Below are 6247 nucleotides of genomic sequence, written 5' to 3' on the forward strand. Positions count from 1 at the left end.
TGAATGTGATTCATGGTCAATCATTCATTAGAATTCCAGATTTTGCGGTTGCAAACAACCGTCCTCGGCATGCATTTTTGATGCGACTGAACGCAAAAATATTTTTTCTCTTTTGAATGATTCGACTGCCTGTTTTTTCGCTTTTTTTTTTAAGCGAAACAATTGAATGAAGAAAACCTTAACATGACGAACTAATACTAATGAAAATGCACAAGTGCACAGCAAACAAACGAAAGCGAAGACACAAGTGATCGCATGTAAGCATGTGATTGTGCGTGCCTTACTTATTCGCTCGCTTATCTAGTCTATCACAACTGAACATCGAAACGAGCGCGATGTATACAACAGATGTTTGATGAACAAGATCAACATTTTTACATACAATATCGCAATTTATTCAACAAACATTTTACCTAATAACACCTCCAATTTATTCGATCAAATTGACTTGAACATCACATGAAAATAATTTTATATCAAAATCACATGATAATTAATTTGGACAATGTGTTTTTTTTTCTATCTATTAACAACTCAAGGATTGAACAATGCAGCCGTGTAGAGAGAGAGAGAGAGAGAGAGAGAGAGAGAGAGAGAGAGAGAGTTGAGGTAAGTTATTAGATGTTAAATGGATTGTATGGACGCTGATTACACTTTAATCGGTGGGAGTTCAAAAGTTTTGATTTGCCAGAAATGAGGAGGAAATTTCAATTAAAGTGAAATTGATTGAAATTATTGATTTAGACAATAGATCGAAATCGATGGAAAATCTCATTCGGTCATTCTCATTCTGTGAAACATCTGACTAATCCATGATTTTCAGTTGAAAATCTAACGTTACAAATTTTCATTCAAAATTGTGAAGTTGAACTTCAAGTTCTTATTTTTCTGAGATTTTGATTACTTTTCGGTACTTTGTAGCACTTTTTTCGATCAAAAGACGACTTTTTGTATGTTGTTCCGCAAGAAAATGCAGTCAGTGAGTCTATCGTGGTATGAAAACGCCACGAAAATGTTATGAAAGTGTTTCTTGTACGTTTTCGTTTATTTGGTGACGAAACCTGGACCAGGTTCGATGCATAATGCATATTCCAATTTCGTATCAAAAATTACCGATCGGAATTTATTGGCTGGAGAGAAATGTGAAGAATGTAAGTAGTTCATATCGTAGATTGATGTGAATCGATGATAATAATGATAATACAGATGATGTTTCGTAATTTAATAAATTTTCATTGGGACGATGTCAGAGTGTGTTATGGGCAGGGAGTGAAGGTACGCGCTTGCTTGCTTGCTCTTTTTTGAGATAGAGGAAGAGAGAAAGAGAGAGAGAGACAGAGAGAAAGAATATGTATGGATGTGAGGCCCTATATCGTCAATTATTTTGTTTCGTATCATGGTTTTGAATGAAGTAATAAAAACTAAAGCGATTAACGATGAACGATTTTATGTGCTTTTGCACGTTTGCCGTAATTTCTGTTGTGCCGCGGTTGTATATCCATCGCTGCGGCCCAAATCACTGTCTTGCCAATTTATACCATTTACTATCTGTACACAGACTGAGTTCGCTGCGTGAACGTGGAACTGCTTTTTTTCCCCTCTTTCTCTCGTTCAATCTGTTGCTGTTTTATTTTCCTTCGTTCTAGACCATTTATCATAGTTCATCTAACATGTTTATTTCACGTTTTTATTTTAAGTAAACCATTTTCGTTGGGTCGATATGCGCTGATTATAGTTCTCACAACGAATTAGTTATGTGATAAAACTAAAACTGAACGCGTTCAACAATCAATTGCATTATGTGAGCGATGGCTGTGAATTGTTGTTGTGGCCGAAGGTGCTATGAATCAATTTACGTATGTAGAAATTAGCATTGGCCGAGAATTGCACATATGAAATATGTGCACGGAGTCGCATGTAAGAGGCGAAGCGAAATATGTGTGTGTGTGTGTGTCTGTCAACGCTGCTGAACCCAAGCGGAATATAAATTATCAGCGCGTTGCAATCAAAATTGAGATATCCGAACGATGGGCACCAATTTATCTAGGAAAAAAGATATGACCAGTGCAATATTGAGTTGCACATAAAATTTATGCGCTCAAACACGCCATTCGACATGTGACAAAATACATCTCAATATTTCAAGTGTGCATGAGCTATGTGCTCGCCCTTTTCTATCTCTTCCTGCCTTTGTCTTCGCGATATAGGCGAATCATTTTTTTTTTTTTGTTCTTTCTCAACATGGGAAAGTCCACGATGATTCTTCAGACTTTTGAACTTGTACTGAAGTACATACACACATTTCGTTCGTTTCTTTCTGGTTTTCGATTCAATAATTTAGATATAAATCATATCGTCTTTTGTATCTTTTACATCGTATCGGACGGTATTGACCTACATCATTTCCGTTTCAAGTTTGGAATCGAATCTTAGAAAGCCGCTTATTCTTGTTTCTTTTTCTTACTTTGAACACAGACCAAATTGAGAACTCATACAAAACATCATACTTTGAACTCGATGAATGTTTATGAGAATGTCAATGCTGCTGGTGTGTGGATGACTTGACTTTTTTTTTTCAACCAGAACCGAAACGATTCGAATTTAATAAACATGTATTCATTTTTTCATTCCAATTGATTAAGATTTAACGATATACCGATGATGGTTAACTCTCCACACACACACACACACATGTCGGCACATGACCATAAAGCATTGAATGACACACACAAAATGGTAACATAATTAATCGCTTCGAAAATGTGCTCGAAATGCTTGATCAGCAAATTTCATTTTTTTTTTCTCTTCCTCTTCTTCTGGTTACGATTCAATAATGCATGCATGTTTAGACCATGATTTTCTGAATCTGGACACTTTCTCAGGCAATACTGGATTTGGAGCGAACACATTTTTCGTACAGAGAATTTTGTTCGCTTTAGTTTCAAGACTATTTCTTCTATGCGATTGCATCAAATGAAATTTCCTCAAGAAATTTTCTTGTATACGATTCTATAGTGGAACAAGCTGAACTTCAATCGCACGACAAGAGGAATAAGATGCTTGGTCTGATGGCTCATTTAAATGGATAGAACGAGTTAAATTAATGGAAGAAACCAACTGAAATTTTTCAGTTCAAAGCAATTTTTGAGGAATTTAAACACATTTTCCAAGGAAAGTCCCATTGATTTGATTTGCCAATGATTTTAAGATCAAAATAGTTTCTCAAGATTTTGGCCCAGATTCTGGCAAGCGAAAAGTTTTCCAAGCAGTTGCTACTACCTACTTTGAAACAACTACTTTCTCTTTTTTTTTCCCCTTTTCTTTGAGGGTTTTTTGCTTTGTTCTTTCCTTTATTCAAAGATACATTTATTTTAGTCGAATATTTCTTAGCATACTGTATCTTTGCCATAGCTTCAAGTTGTCCGCTGTTACATGAATACGAATCAAACGAATTGATTGTGAGCTGAATCGATAGCTTACCGTGTTAGCCCTTCCAATGCTCGATTGAAATATTTTGAGGGATGAATATTTATCCACTCACACGAATATTTATCATATCATACAAAAAATTACCACTATTACGATCATCAATTGAAAATATTATCACATGACATAAGCAAATAAATTATTTTTAATTAATTGCTTTGGTCGGTGTCTTCTGTTCCGAAATGAATTGGTTGAGTAATTGTTTTATTACTTTCGAATAGATAAATAATAGCTATGTCCTCGATTAGCACCGATCGACATATCGAAAAATGATAGTGTTACAATGGCATTAATTAAAGCGTATATTCGGTTTGGGGTTATAATTATGTGCGTGTATGTTATCCTGTTTCAATTGATCATCGACCGATGTCCAACACAATAATTATATTTACTATTTACATCATATAAATGTCGTTCGACCACCATTCGCGACTGATGTGAAAAACTGAGAGAGAGAGAGACACGGATAGAGACAAAGAGAGAGAGAAAGAAAGAGAGAGAGAGAGAGAGAGAGGTGAATGTTTGGAATATTCTGAGCCTCACCTATGTGTCCATTGATTCGACTGCTTTTAATTTATTCAAATAAATGCGTGCGTTCTTAAATTCTTAACCATCGCGATGTTTGCGCGCGTGGTTTGTGTCGTGTGTTTGTTTAATTGTTAAACCAATAAGCTGTCATCTTTCCATTTTCTTAATGGTTGTTTCTTAATTTACTGCTGTCTCTTGTTCGTCGCTTCGTCCGCGACGATGTCATCGTCGATGTCCGTCCACCGAGCGCTTCTCTTGTTCGATATATTGCTTTTCGTTATTGTATGCAAATGGCTGTCAACGTTATTATCCTGAGCACGATATATCGCAATAAATTACACAACACAGAGACACATGCATACACACAGAGAGAGAGAGAGATAGAGAGAGAGAGAAGCAAGACTGACCCGAAAAATATGAATTGATGATGAATGTCGATAAAGGATCGCAAATACTATGTCACCCAAAAAATATACATATATCGACTAATTGAATTCGGTCAGTCCATCCTTTTTTTTGCCGAAGCTAAATTTGAAACGAACCATTTCTGACCCCGACATAAATTAAACAACGCAGCACACGTGCATTTTAGACAAGACAAATTATGGACAAAATTACACATATCTAATTACATAAGCAAACATCAATCGAAAACGACACGTTTGCTGACTCGAAAAAACTATTTTTGTAACTTTAAACGAATGGCAATAGAGAGTGAAAGAGAAATTGTTTGTGAGTCAGGTCTTGAGCTGAGGCTGAATTCAATTTACCTTCATGTGACAATTTACCTTCATAAATAAGAATGATAATTTCATATTGACAATTCCGCTCGACTTGAGAGCCTCAACTCCAATGTTTTTCTCACTTTAATTTATGGGTTTCAAAATCTTCATTTCAATTTTGATGTTTTAATTCCAATAAATACGTGGTCGTATACGGAATTTGAAAAAAAATGAATGTTTTAATGATTAGAAACATATGATTGTGTCCATATCACTTTGCTTTTAGTATCGGCCGTAATCATTTAATTCCATACAGTTCATCAGTATCGATTTTTGCTCGACTTAAAACTGATAGCAACAAAGTCATAACAGCAAATGACCGCATTTGAATCGCGGTGTTCCCGTTTGCCTTGCCATTTGTTTGCAAACGTTAATCATGGTTTAATGAATCACAGCGACGGACAACGATCGATATGTAATGCTTGATTTCGAGAGATGTGCTCATACTGGCCCCGCGTGTGGTTCACATGCTTTCGGAATCGGTTGGTTCATCGAGAGATTCGTACAACAGAAAGGCAATGGTGAACAAAGAAACGAAAAGAAAAAAAAAGCAGCCAGTTCGACTCTTTCAAAACCGAATATAATTTATGTGTTTGCGCAAATGCAAACATTTGGAAAATGATTCGTGATCGCAATTTTACCGATACAAATTATTAATTAACAACAAGAGGTAGGAAAAAAATTGGTCATTACGGTCGAGAGCAGGCAGAATTCCGGTTGGCATAAGATTTGGTAAGCGCGAGTTCATCGCGCAACCTGAAAAAATCTAATGCAAAAGAGCAAGCCAATCATTGTAACCGAAAGTCATGTTTGTCTTCCGTGGAAGGCGAAGTAAATGTGTGTGACATTGTGGGCCGTTTGGTTTCATTGTTTGCTTAACTGTGTAGCCAATTGTTGGTTCTCGTTGATTTGTCAAAATCGACAATTGATGCGATTCCAAATCGGCGGCAGCAATCGTGCAACGAGTGAGCAATTTGTTTAGCTCACAGGTACAGAGAAGAAAAAAATGCCCCGTTACATACATGCACAAATACGCAAATATCATATCAAGCAAAACTGTTACTGCTGCTGCTGCTGTTGCTGCAGTTCAAAGGCTATAATTTATTCAACTAATAGTGTACACTGTGCATTGATCTGTTCACCGTTCTGTTTGCGTTCGTACATTCGTTCTTCTCTATTTGAATTGGTAAAACGATTGAATCTGTGCGCCGAATGGTCGTTTCGTTTCGTATCGTTTCTTTCGTTTTCATCTTCGGTGTTTGATTTGCGAATTTCACCTAATAAATACGTATCAGCAAACATTGTTGTTTGGAAATCAAGCAGATAGACAAAAAAATCGATTTGAAAAGATCGAATGAACACGAGCAACAGATGCAAAAAACACTTCATTTCTGATCAGCTCCTCTCTCTCTCTCTCTCTCTCTCTCTCTCTCTCTCTCTCTCTCTCTCTC

This window comes from Sitodiplosis mosellana, unplaced genomic scaffold, assembly GCF_009176505.1.
Source record: "Sitodiplosis mosellana isolate CC-2019 unplaced genomic scaffold, AAFC_SMos_1.0 Smas_scaffold_6181, whole genome shotgun sequence".
Taxonomy (NCBI): Eukaryota; Metazoa; Arthropoda; class Insecta; order Diptera; family Cecidomyiidae; genus Sitodiplosis; species Sitodiplosis mosellana.